The sequence below is a fragment of the Geotrypetes seraphini genome, chromosome 4 (assembly GCF_902459505.1).
Source record: "Geotrypetes seraphini chromosome 4, aGeoSer1.1, whole genome shotgun sequence".
Lineage (NCBI taxonomy): Eukaryota > Metazoa > Chordata > Amphibia > Gymnophiona > Dermophiidae > Geotrypetes > Geotrypetes seraphini.
Genome location: NC_047087.1, coordinates 168,717,412 through 168,731,450, shown reverse-complemented (window position 1 = coordinate 168,731,450; position 14,039 = coordinate 168,717,412). Strand labels below are relative to the sequence as shown.

Genomic DNA, 14,039 nt, shown 5'->3' with positions numbered 1-14,039 from the left:
GGGAGGGCCAGGCCGACATCCCAACAGGCAGTGAGGCACTTTGGGGGACACTGCTGTGCAGTGGCGTAGTAAGGGCGATTGGTTCCCCTCCCCTCCCCTGCCGCAGGCGTGCCCCCTTCCCCGTACCTTTTTAACTTCTCTAGCGTGAGCAGCATGCCCACGTCTGTCTCGGCTCACCTTTTGACATCACTTCCTAGGCATGGGTCCCGGAAGCGACATTAGAGAAATCACCGATGCCAACGTGGGCAGCAACCTCGCACCGGGGAAGTAAAAAAGGTACAGGGGAAGGCAAGACGCGCGTGCATGCGTGGCAAGGAGAGGAGCAGGAAGGCGGAGAGGAGGAGGGGTGTCGTGCCCTTAGGAAGACCATGCCCGGGGCAGAACCTCCCCCCACACCTCCATTACTATGCCACTGCTGTTGTGAACTTCACTTAAAGACTGCCATGTACATATTTTACCATCTTCTTTTAGTTTATGGTGACTCCTCCAAAACTCCCCCACCTGTCTATCTCCCCAATAGCCCTTATGGGCTATATGGCAGTACAGTAGGTTTTGGGTAGGGTTTTGTGGGCTCACACTTGCCAACATATATGTAGTGGGTAGAGTAGCTTATAGGCCTGGGTGCTCCTCTCTATGATTGACTTCCACCCACCAGGCTATTTAAGACTCCTGTTTGCTGCTCTACTAGGCCTTCCTATACCAGGTACTGCTGTTCTAGATGCAGGTATGTACTGTTTCATTTACATCTTTGGGGGGTGGGAGGGGGGGTCAGTGACCACTGGGGGTAGTGTGTGGAGAGGGGGCACATGCATTTATCTCTGCAGTAGTCAGCTTGTCAGTTTGAGAACCTTATTGGCCCTTATTCACTTTTAAAACAGGTCTAACTCTGAACGTTTAAATCCAAGACGTCCAAGTGCTAATCCCACCCAAACCATGCCTCTTACTCTCCCTCTTAACATTTAGTCATCTTAGAGGGTGACTGTCCCGCAATACGTCTAAAAAAATTAGTTTTGAAAATCAGCACTTGGACATTTTGGCGATTAAAACGTCCTTGTGTCAGTTTGACTTATTTTTGGGATATTTATCTATTTTGAAAATGAGCCCCTTTATGTGTGAGGGGATGGAGGAAGTAAGTGGGAGATGTGCTTGGTCAGGAGGAGGGAAGGAGGGTTCTGACAGTTTGGTGGTAGGCAGATAGTGATGGTGGATCATCATGGAGAGGGAGGGAATGGTAGGAATGCTGGGCACCTTGGGGGTGGGAGGGAGGGAGCTCTTGAATATAAACTGAGATTCAATTTTTGTTGTCTATTTTGGCTAAAAAATATTGGTTCATATTTGAATATATACATTGCATGAATAGGGAAGGCTTTTTTAACCATGTTCACTAAATTTTATTATATATTTCTTAGCAACCTTTTAACAGACTGGATTCTTACAGACCCTAAGAGCTATTGTGCATGGAGGGTGGAAGTTGTGGGGGGATCCTTAATAAATCTTTCCTTCTTTCAAGCTCCTATTTCATTCTCAAGGTACAAGTGTTTAGTGTTTTGGAAGGTTAAGTGCTATTACCAGATCCGGCTGGGACAGATGTGAAGACAACGTTCAATCCTCTGAGAAAGAGAGTCCTGTGCGCTGCTAAATGGTGACCTGAAGGTGGAATTTGGAGTGCACAGGTTCCCCTTTCTGGTGATCTATTAAAAGGTTGTCACTGCAAAGATGCAACTATAGAAGGATAAGGCCTAACCAAAGAGAAGCACCACCAACACTACAAATAAAAGATCTGTTTCCTTAGTTTCTGACCCCTTTCTCTCCCTAGTCACACATGGTGGCAGGTTTGCCCTTGGTTGAAAAGCTTAGGTGTGCAAAGTCAAAAAAGCTCCTGGTTATAATCAGGGCTCAAAACCTTGCTCAGCAAATAAAAAAACACTCGGAAACTGAAGGTATGCATTCAGGCCCCACTTCTGCAAATGTATCCCTGCATTGTTCAATAAATTTGTTTGAGGGAGGGTGCTCTAGAGACCTAAAATAGGACACAAAGCTGAAGGCTTGCCTAGGGCACCTGATATCTCAGCATTGGCCCTGGCCTGAACTTATAGTTCGCCTTTCTAAAAGAAAACGGACCTACAAATACACAGATATAGTGGGATAAGGCCAGAACCAGCTTGGCCTATCTCTCTTGACATAGAGTTTGTTGGAAACTCTCATATTACTGTTCCCCAGCCAGCAGATTTCTTCCACCCTACCAGGAGCAGACTATCATATATACTCAAATATAAACCTACCTGAATATAAACTAAGGAAACCTTTTTTCTCTCAAAAAAGGGGAAAAAGGTTGCCTGAAATATAAACTAGGAGTTTATATTCAAGTGCACTTCCTTGTACCCAGCCCTCCTTTCCTTCCTCCTTCCTAGCCCCTGATTCCCACTGCAGGCCTGATTGAAGCCCTGGTGGTCCAGGACATGAACAATCCTTCCCGCATCCTGTCATGCCTCCTTGACCTTTCTAGATCTTACCTTTAAAGCCATGGTGGTCTAGTGATGAAGCAGTACTTGAGCAATCTTCCTACACTCCTGCCCCTTGAGAGCTGCAATCAAAAATAGCTGCCGCAAGACAGGAAGATCGCTTCTGACCTGCTTCATCGCTAGTCCATCAGGGCTTTAAAGGTAAGGTCTAGAGGGGTCAGGGAGGTTGGAGGGAGGAAAGGTGGTTTAGAGTCAGCCAGGACAGGATGTGGGTAAGATCGCTTCTGTCCCAGCTCATAGCTGGACCACCAGGGCTTCAGTCAGGCCCACGGGAGGCCTGCAACAGGTTAGGGTGGGGAGTGGAGGGAGGGGCTCACACCAGAGAACTCAAATATAAACTGAGACCCCCATTTTTGGGCCCCAAAATCTTGGTTTATATGCAAGTATATACAGCAATTTACTAGTTCCTCAGAGAGACATCCATCTGGCACAAGCTAATTACAACATTGCCTGAGTTTTTATGCACTGGATTTTATACATTTAAACAGTGATATCATCAGTCATTTGTGAGCTGTGTGGGGCCATGATCAATAATTTATCTTCAGCACAATCTATTTACTCTAACAATTATAGATCATGTTTGAGTGTATTTCTTTTACTCGAGCAGTCCCATCCTGTTTCCTTGTGCTTTTAGCTCAGTTAAAAATGGCTTCTTTTGGCCTTTGGCATTGTGAGCCTTCATTTGGAACTGCACAGTATCTTCTTGTTTATATGTTTCTCCTTTCGACACCTACCAGTTTTTATGCCTACAGTCTTCAGCCAGATTCTACAAGCTGCAGCTTCCTCTAGAGCAGGGGTGCTCACACTTTTTTTTGGCTTGCGAGCTACTTTTAAAATGACCAAGTCAAAACGATCTACCAACAATAAAATTTTAAAAAACACAAAGCACACTGTACGCAGAGAAAATGTTAATTATCATTTATATTTGGGGTTTTTTTTCAAAGAGGTCAAGGCACATGACTTTAAAATATGTAATGTCACTTCAGTAACAACTATACAAAAATAGACAAATACACCCTCTCCCTTTTTACTAAACCACAATAGCATTTTTTAGCGCAGGGAGCTACGCTGAATGCCCGCGTTGCTCTCGACCCTCGTAGGCTCCCTGCGCTAAAATCCGCTACTGCGGTTTAATAACAGGGGTCCATAGTGCAAAATATAGACAGCAGATATAAATTATCAAAACGGACACATTTTGATCATTAATTTGAAAATAAAATCATTTTTCCTATCTTTGTTGTCTGGTGATTTCATGAGTCTCAGATTGCACTTTCTTCTTCTGACTGTGCATTCAATATTTCTTCCCTTCTTTCTGCCTCCTGCATGCTTCCTCTCCTCCAGACCTCATTCCATTCCCCAACCAACCATGAGCCCGACTTTTTCTTCCTCTCTCCCTGCCTGCTCCCTGCCACCTGACACACTCCATTCCCTCCCCCAACTTTTTCTTCCTCTCTCCCTGCCTGCCCCCTGCCACCCGACACACTCCATTCCCTCTCCAACTTTTTCTTCCTCTCTCCCTGCCCCCTTTCTTTCTCTCTGTCTTTCTTTCTGTCTCCCTGCCCCCTTTTTTTCTCGATCTGTCTTTCCTCTGTCTCCCTGCCCCCTTTTCTTTCCGTCTCCCTGTCTGTCTTTCTGTGTCCCTGTTCTGCCTCCCTGTCTTTCTGTCTCCCCTTTCTTTCTCCTCAACCCACCGTCGGGGCTGTCGTTTGGGAACAGGCCCCCAAACCACCTCCAACATCTGAGAACAGGCCCCCAAGCTGCCATTGCTGCTGAAAGTGGTAAAAAAAAAGAGTGACGTATATGAGTTAAGAGAATTTGGAATCTTTCTCCCGCAGCAATATATCTTCCGTCTCCCAGAAGGGATGGAAGGTGAGAAGGGGTGTGTCTGCATTGATCTTATGTACCAAAAGCATCTTGAAAAAAAAAAAATCTTTAGGCTCTGTTTAAAATTCTGGTGTGAACATTCTAATTTCAAAGATATAAGCAAAGAGTTCCAGAAGATAGGGCCTGTTACATTGAAAATCTTTCTCCTAATAGTATTGAGGCAGATTATACAAAAAGAAAAAAGAATAAGCAGTTATATTGTGATGATGATCTTGTAAGGGCATAGGAAGTCAGTAGTTGAGACAAGTAGAGTCATAATCCAGAGTAATGCACCTAATCAATTTTTGTGCACAATTGGCACATAATGTTAGCTAGCAGTGGACTCAAACTCAAACCCTTTGCAGGGCCACATTTTGGATTTGTAGGTACTTGGAGGGCCTCAGAAAAAAATAGTTAATGTCTTATTAAAGAAATGACAATTTTGCATGAGGTAAAAAACAACAACTTTATAGTTTATAAATCTTTCCTTTTGGCTAAGTCTTAATAATAATATTGTAATTTATAGCTAAAGAGACATATGATCAAGAAACTGTTTTATTTTACTTTTGTGATTATGATAAACATACTGAGGGCCTCAAACTAGTACCTGGCAGGCCGCATGTGGTCCCTGGGCTGTGAGTTTGAGACCACTGCTTTATATAATTACCCCCCTAAAGGTGTTAATGTTTAAATAATAGCTGAGATTCTGTCCCCCCCCCTCCTCCCCTTCCCTCCACAACATCCCTGGCAATCTTGGGATTCAAACCCAGGTTTTTCACATGGAAGTGTATATCCCTTGGCACTGGCCCAGCCAATTGCTCATTGTCACAGCAGAATAGCTGGTATTGTGTTGTCAGTGCTATTAGCACCTTCTAGTTACCACAGGATGTGGATATGCAAATACAGAGAGACTCAGACTCATACCAGTGTGCTGCTCTGCATGTCCACACTCCAACTTACACTATCATACAAGCTTTTTATGAGGTATTGCCTAGAACAAGTGGGTAGTGGAAGAAGGCAAATGCATTTTTGGGATCATTTTAGGAATTTCACCTGATATTTTTTTAGTTTGTTTCATACAATTAAAATGAATAACGTGCACAGATCAATTGCAGGTTCATTTGCAGGTTAACACACATGAACTTGATTTGACAGTGCTAATAAGCCAAATTATCTCTTATGAATACCTGTTCCTAGAAGAAGTGGTAAGGCAGTTTTATTCAGGTGCTGAAGACGTGCTCACGTTTCTGCCACAGAAACTGAGTTAGTTTAGAGAACTGAAACACCTTCCCTTCCCCCTTACAATGTACCTTGCGTCAGCTGTTACAAGGCAGCTAACATTTTACATGGTAGTTGACTACATAGCACTCACACATCAACCATTTATTTAAACCCACCCACTCACAAAATTATGCACAGTAGAGATCCAAAAGTATGCAGTCCATTAATTTGCGGTATTGCTTAAGCTGCAGGATGAACATAGATCTTGAAAATACGACGTAGTTCTCATAGGCAGGCAGAATAAGAAGATGACTAATTTAAAACAGCAAAAACTGACCTCATATTTTATATAATAAGCATTATACCATTTAATATTTTACTATAATACTGTCCTGTGTTACCTGTAAATAAATAGTATTATTGGGTTTTGTTTTGATTTTTTTGCTAATCTCTCCTTTATTCTGAATGAAGGTAAATTAACACTTTCATTATCCCATGGTTCCCCCCCCCTTTACAAACCCTTGGATCCCCAACCTCCATATACTAGAGAATCTCCACTGTAGTGTACACATGGAGCAAAAGTCTCCCATTAAACCATCTCTCTCCCCTTCAATCCATTCAGAATCCTGCTACATGGCATATTCTACCAGTTTCACTATGCTCACATTACTCATTCCATAAACTCTCTATCCTGTGCTCCTTCTCTCCTTTATACATGATTCATTTCAGCTTCACCCCTCTCCATTTCTCTCTCTGTCTCCACTCCTTCCCCCATGCTATGGCATCTCCTCCTTTTCTTCCTTCCTTCCCACGGTCTGGCATCTCTCTCCTCTTCTTCCCTTTCATCTCTCCCTCCCCTCCATGCTCTTGCTTCTCTTCTCCTTTCTTTCCCTCCATCCCTCCTTTCCCCCTGGTATAGTATCTCTGTCTCTTTCCCTTCCCCCCCATACCCTGGCATTTCTCCTTCCCCCTCCATGGTCTGACATCTCTTTTCTTCTTTCTTTCCCCCCTCTCCCTTCCTTTCCCATAGTATGGCATCTCTCTTTCCTTTCCTCTCCCTTCCCTGGTCTTCTTCCCCCCTCCCTCCCTTTTACCCCAATCAGCTGCAGCATTTCTCTCCACCTTCTTTCCCCCCCCAAGAAGTTCCTACCTCCTTTCCTCTTTCTTTCTTTCTTTCTCACTCCCCACCCCCCATCAGCAGTTGTTCTAAGGCTGTGAGCTCAACATCCAAGCTGTGTGCCCAAAGTGTTCTGGATTCTCTAGGCCCCTGGGACAGAAGATCCTAGTGCAGCAGTAGACTGAGACAGCTGTCTCACTGCAACTGGACTAGATCCAAGGACCACACAGCCAATCCAGGGGCACCACGATTACCAATCTTCGATAAGTTGCTATCCTGCAAAAGATCTGGCCTATCATCAGCCACAAGGGGGACACATACAGGAGCCTGTTTACTGGCCAAGGTTTTACTAGAGTGTCTATGCTGATGATTCCCAGCTCCAACCTTCATCCAAAGAAACAAGGAGCTTTCTTGTCCAGTGAGGCCATGAGATCAAATGTTAGTCAACCCCAGCATTTCACAATGCAGTTGAATGCTTTCTGGGACAAAGACCATTTCCCTGGATTCAGGATCTGGTGGCTGAGATAATTGGCCTGGACATTGTCCACTCCCACTGCATAAGCCACTGTGATGGCCTGCAGATGGGCTGCCACAGACCACTCTTGATTCTCCTTGTCTGTTGACATACATCATGGCTGTGGCATTGTCGGAGAAGACCCTGACTGCTTTGCCTTTCAATCGTGCCTGGAAGAACCGTAGAGCCAACCAAATGACTCAACTCTAATCTGTTGATGGACCATGCCCTCTGTGAGGACAACCAATGTCCTTGTACTGGATGACCCTCGCAATGACCCTCCCCAGCTGTAAAGACTGTCATCTGTCATCAGGATCACCCAAGACTATGCAGAAAGGGAAGCCTTTAGATAATAGACTTCAGCCGGAGCCACCTCTGAGGACTCTGGTGTGTTTCCACCGTCTAGGCTAACTACAACTGGAGAAAGTCCCTCTGAGGCGACCAACATGCTAATAGTGCACTGTACAGGGGATGCAAATGGGCTCATGCCCACAGAATCACCTCTGTGGTCACTACCATGGAGCCTAGCACCTGCAGGTAATGCCAAACTGTAGGCCTTAGTAGCTCTAAAATCTCCAGGATGTGACATCTGAGCTTCAGTTTGCATGGTTCTAGAAGAAAAACTCGGCCCTCTTCCATGTTGAACAGAACCCTCAGATACTACAGACACTTGAGTAGATTCCAGGTGGCTATTTCTAAAATTTATAATCCACCCCAGATCCTACTGGAGCTGAACTGCTTGAGACACTGCCCAGTGACATTCAATCTCGGACGGTGCTCTGCTCAGCCAATTGACCAAGTACAGATGAAGTTGGATACCTGATCTGCACAGATCTGCTGCTGCTGCAACTACCATTACTTTGGTAAAGGTGTGAGGCACCATTGCTAAGCCGAAGGGCAGTGTTGAGAACTGAAAAGGGCTCTCTAGCATATGGAACTGGAGAAACCTCCTGTGATCTGGGAAAATGGATATATGCAGGTAAGCCTTTGTAAAAATCCAGCAAGGCCAAAAATTCATCTGGAGCTACCGAGGCAATGACCAATGACCAATCTCACTGTTTCAATCTGGAACCTAGAAACCTTTAACACTGCAGAACTTTAGGGGTGGTTTTCTGCTGCATAAATTTCCACTGTTGTAATTGACTCTTGAAGAAGCCACCATGAGGGGTGCAACAGGTCTCGTCAGGGATACAGTTAAGTAATATTTTGTTCTTCCAGCAGAAAAACTATAAGAACCTCGGTTAAATCTATTGGCTTAAATGACCTGGGCAGCATTGCATCCTCTCCCTAATCTGGAATCCCTGAGCTAGAATCCTCCAAGAAGGACGCATGGTGGGAGAGCAGCAGAATTGCATCTGACCTCAAATCATCCCAGTCCTTTTCTGACTGGGCCTCCTGTTCCTGCAGCTCTACCAGCTGCAGTGAGACCTCATTTTATGCAGGTAAATTCCTCTGACAGTTAACCAGCTGACACACAGACAACCCTTTATGCTTCTGGTAAGCTGCAAACATCAAAGTCACAAAATTAGGGTCAAAGACCTGACTTGGGACCTCTGAGGACCTCTGTTGGTCTATCACACATCTCCTCTCAGGGTCAGGGGCATCTGCACAAAAGTGCTTTGCTGGCAATGCTGAGTCACATTTAAGAAGCTCTAAGAAGGCTTTACGGCCCAGATCTCAAGCTTTTTGCACATTCTGACCCTTGAAGTGACAAGAGGGGGCTACGCCCATTGCTCTCGCCCCCCCCTCGCGTGTCTCGTGGCACATGGTACAAGGATGCTCCTCACCATCCAGTGCAAATTTGGCATAATATAGGTCTATGCCACCTGAGGAGTCCATAATAATCAATTTTTACCAAATTTGAGGCAGAAGGAGGCTTTTGAAATAAAACTGGGAAATTGCATTACATTACATTACAGATTTCTATTCCGCCAATACCTTGGCGGTTCAAGGCAGATTACAAAAGAATTACAAAAAACGTATTACATGAATAAGATATCTGGTAATTTCTAGAGGAGATAAAGAGTTGATAAGGTTGCTTTGGGGAATCGGGAAGGAGCTAGCGAAATCCAAAATGGCAGCCAATAAAATATGGGACAAGCACAGAGAGCCCTTATCAGTGGGGAAGTAAGAATCCCTCTTGAAATCATGTAGGGGATGTGGCATTGCAGAAGGAAAGGAATATTACCGTATTTTCACGCATATAACGCGCATACGTGTATAACACGCATACACGTAAAGCGCGCGAGTCCAAAGCATTTCTGTAAAAAATTTTTTTTATATAGCACGCACACGCGTATACAGCGCATGCTGCTATAACCTCTTCCCACTCCCGCTTACTTTTCTGGCCTGCGAACCGGCATCCCCCCCCTCTCGCGTCACCCCCCCTCCCCCGTGATCCTACATCCCCCCCAGCACCGTAAAACATCTTGCCCGATTAGGCACTGGCACCAGCACCAATGCACAGGACGTGCCAGTGCCCGAAGATCCTCCTCGTTGTTGCTGGGCTGGGCTGGGCTGGGTGGTTCGAGGGAGATCCTCCTTCCTTGTGCTGGGCTGGACTGGGCTTTGAGCATTTGCGCATGCTCAAAGCCTTCTGGTCTCGCTCTCTCCAAGATTCTTAGAATCTCGGAGAGAGCGAGACCAGAAGGCTTTGAGCATGCACAAATGCTCAAAGCCCAGTCCAGTCCCGCACAAGGAAGAAGGAGGATCTCCCTCGCACCGCCCAGCCCAGCCCAGCCCAGCCCAGCCCAATGAGGGAGGATCTTCGGGCACTGGCACTGGCACGTCCTGTGCATTGGTGCTGGTGCCGGTGCCCAATCGGGTAAGAGATGTTTTGCGGTGCTGAGGGGGATGTAGGATCGCGGGGGGGGGGGGTGACGCGAGTGGTGGGGAGGATGCCGGTTCGCAGGGGGGATGCCGGATCGGAATGAAAAAAAACCCATTGTACAACGCGCTCACGCGTATAACGCGCAAGGTTATGCACGGTTTGTAAAAATCGTGTATAACACGCGCGTTATATGCGTGAAAATACGGTAAATGGGCTTTGTTGAATTATCTGCTGCCATATTGTATATTTCTAACTTTTTAGTGACCAGCTGCTATTCTAATATTTGTATTTGGTTTCTACCAGGCACTCTTCTATTCTCGGGATGTGGTTCTCTTCCATGCCAGTGTTAATCATAAGCACTTACTTAAACTGTTAAAGTGAAAGAGGGAAATCTTTTTGTTCCTGTGCCTGATGAATAGCTTTCTTCTGGAATCCTACACAGTGTGTGTGGCTTGACTCCAGTGTAAGGATAATCTTAATCCTAAAGGCCTCTTCCTCCTTCCCACTCTTCCTACAATTTTTCCATTAATGATAATGATGGTACTATTATGAAGGGCGGGTTCCCACTCATCCTCCTCATGTCTGAGTTTATTACATAAATGAGGAATGAAGCCAGGTTTGAGCATGTGTGGCTGTCTGTCAGTATATCGGTGATAATGAAATAAAGGCTGATGGGGGAAAGAGACAATCAGTTTGTCCTTATTTTGTTTTGGTTTTAAATAATATTGGATGTTAATAAGAGAAAGCAGTGGGTGGAGCAAGAAATACAGAAAAAAAGCACAAAACTGCCTAGCTCGGTGATCTGCCATCCTGCCCCTGCAGCCAGGGCCTGGCCAAGTATTGAGCAACTATGTTTTTTGCACATGGCCCTGCTTTTTGTTAAGCCTTCAGCCCTTGGTGACAATAAAGCAAATAAGGACCTGTAGGGAGTCTCTGCACATGGCTCTGCATCCCCTATGGGCTTGCAGCACTCCTACCACTCCAGTACCACACCTTGTTTCTACTCTGTAGCTCTTTCTGCTTTTTCCACTAACAATGCTCCTCTCCTCTCTAAAATCCTAAATCCAATGCATGCTTTAGAGCAAGCCAGCATCATGAAGAAGGGGGAATGGGGATGTCTGTCTCAAACTGCATGCACTGAAACAGTTGGCAGCAGAGTTCCCTGTCAGCATGGACGTAGGCAGCACAATTCTAGTACCCACATACCCGTTTCTCATGCACGAGTACAGAAGGGTACAGAAATGCTGGTGCAGCTGTTGCCTCTTGCACAGCATTAAAGACAAGCTGTAAGTGCAGAGGCCATGCCACCTTCCCCAGAACAGCTGGAGCCTCTGATGCAAAAGGTACATGGTGCTGGAAGCCCTGGAGGGAAGCTTTAGCTAGGTCTGTAGGGGAGAGGTGGGGAGAAAAACAGATTTTGAGTAGGAAGAAAGGGGGAACAAAGAATTATACAGGTGGGTGGGGAGAAAGAGAAATGCTACTGTTGGGTGGAGGTGGGGAGAAGATGCTGAGGGAGAGAAAAGAATGCTGCTGGGCAGAGGGGTAGATGCTGGATCGGGGGGAAAAGGGAATTCTGTTGGGCTGTGTTGGAAAAGCTTAGAGAAAGGTTATGCCAAAGACTGCCTTTCCTCTGACTGTACATACTGCACAACTTACAAAGTGCTCTGTACAAACATGTACATCTGCATACCCCCCCTACACACACAAAAAAAGAGGGAACATTGAAGGAAAGCTTCTTCTGTCTTTCCCCTTTCTCATTCAGCCAGGATCCCCATTTGCTGTAAAGCAGCACTTCTCATCTGCAGATTTGATCTGAAACTTGAGCTGTGCAGGGTCCCGTAGTCTCACAGGACCCCATCAGCCTAATGCAATTCAAACCAGATAAAAGCTAGAGATGACGGTGTCAGGTAAAAGTGCTGCCAAGTGGAAGGGGATTACACTGAGGATGGGGTGGGGGGAGATGATGATGATTTCACCAGGGCTGATTCATCCTGGGCTTGCCACCCCCCCCCCTCCTGCCCTTTGCAAAATGGATGAGCTAATCGAGCATAAAGGGGTTCACGGGATTGGATTTTCTTTTCCTTTGTTATGGTGAATCCATTTTCTATATTTGAAATCTCTTACTGGACTGATAGAAAGATACGGGAAGAAGCACTTTCAGAGCACAGATGAGCAACGCTCCAACAGCAAGAGACAGCTTGGGCTGTAACTCAGCTGTGGGATGCAACACATGATCCCTATGATATAAGGAATTTGATGATCACTCCTTTCCTCCTCCCACCTGAACCTGCCTGTCCCTCTCCCCTCAGTAATCCTGACCAACCTATCTTCCTTTTCTCCTTCTCTTTTGTATCTTTCTCTTCTCTCCCAGTTCTTGTTGAACCCCATTCCCCTCCCCTCTTTTTCTCATTGCTAGGTTGTGAATTGGATTGAGACACAATTGAGTTTCAGAATGATGCTATTGTTTTTATTGCCTTGCTGAATGGCATGTAAGAAAAAAGGAAAAAAAAAAAAGAGATAGCCAGAATGTCATAGGACTATTCTAAAGTCCCCTGGGTGCCACGCTTGTTTCTCAGGTCCAAAGAATATACAGATATGTCCAACTGTATAGTTCTGGCAGCACAGTGGGAATTGCTGGTGTTATGATCCCAATTTTCATTGATTGCTTTTTGCACCTTTTCTGGTGACAGCATTCCAGTTTTTGCCAGACTCTGTATACCCTCTTAATTCTATCTTTTTATTAAAATTTTCAAAAACATGGAACAAAACCACAACCAAAACATAGATATCGGAGAATAAGTTAACAGCAATACACTATACAGCTAACCCTTACATATTTGATATTTATCCAGCTTAGCTCAGAAGTTTTTACATGCTTAATATTTATCCATCACAACTCTTTCATATTTAGATATAGACATCCAGTGCTCCATTATTGTTGCATAGTAAGGTAAAAGGTATCCTTCTGACAAGTTCACAGGTCCCTTTTATTTGGTATACCACTCATCAAAAAAGTACTTAGTGGGCGTATGTGGCAGGGATTGAGCTTGATGCTATGGTGCAGTATTTTAAAGTGTATTTTATAATATGTGGAAGTGTTTTTTTAATGTATTTTATGAATGTGTTTTGTGTAAACTGCCTTTTGGTAAGGGGGTTATAAATTTAAAAAATATAATCAGTTTACACTTCTCCCTCCATATTCTCGGTTTCAGCATTCGCGGTTTCGATTATTCACGGGTTTTAGCTTGCTGGCTCCTCCCCTCCATATTACATCAGCTTGCATAGAGAAATCGCCGATTCCAAGCGTTTACAGAGAAAATCACTGATTTCCAGCACTTTCTTCACCATGTTTTGCCTTTCCTTCAGGAACAGGCCAGGTCTCCCACTATGCTATTCGCGGTTTCACCATATTCATGATGGTTTTTAATGGAAAACAGCAAATAACATATGAAAAAGTTATTCATGGTTTTTCTGTATTTGCGGTTCTGTTAATCCCCTATCACAGTGAATACGGAGGGAAAAGTGTACAGGTAAAAAAAACCCCACACAAAGTGGGGGAACACAGTAGAAGCCCTAGGTTACAGTTAATTTCAAATAGAGAAAGGTGGAGGGACATATTACTTAGCCAGCTGAATAATTCAATTTCTAAGACTTGGCTCCTTTTCTTGGATTATGACACATTTAATGATCTGCTTCTGCTATAGTTCTTTGAACAATTTTGCCATGGCCTGTATCTTCTGTAGTGATGTTATCTTTGTGTAGCTTCTGTGCTATCGCCTGTGGTGTTAAGACTGCAGGGTGAGGTGACCTCGGGAGGCCTATAGTGTGATCTCCAATGTAGCTGGAGGTGAGCCTATGGTAAGAACTCTTGTCTTGTGGCTAGTAAATGGGAACCAACAATCATAGTTACCACATGTTCCATTTTATGCAATAATAGTCTTAATGGTAGCCTATTTTGATAATAGGCTACCG

General features: G+C 44.8%; 1 protein-coding gene across 2 annotated transcripts in view; it reads left to right on the top strand.

Annotated features, from left to right (window-relative positions):
- Positions 1-14,039, top strand: part of LOC117358956 (SNF-related serine/threonine-protein kinase-like) — a 194,874-nt gene that overhangs the window by 45,968 nt on the left and 134,867 nt on the right. The window lies entirely within an intron of this gene.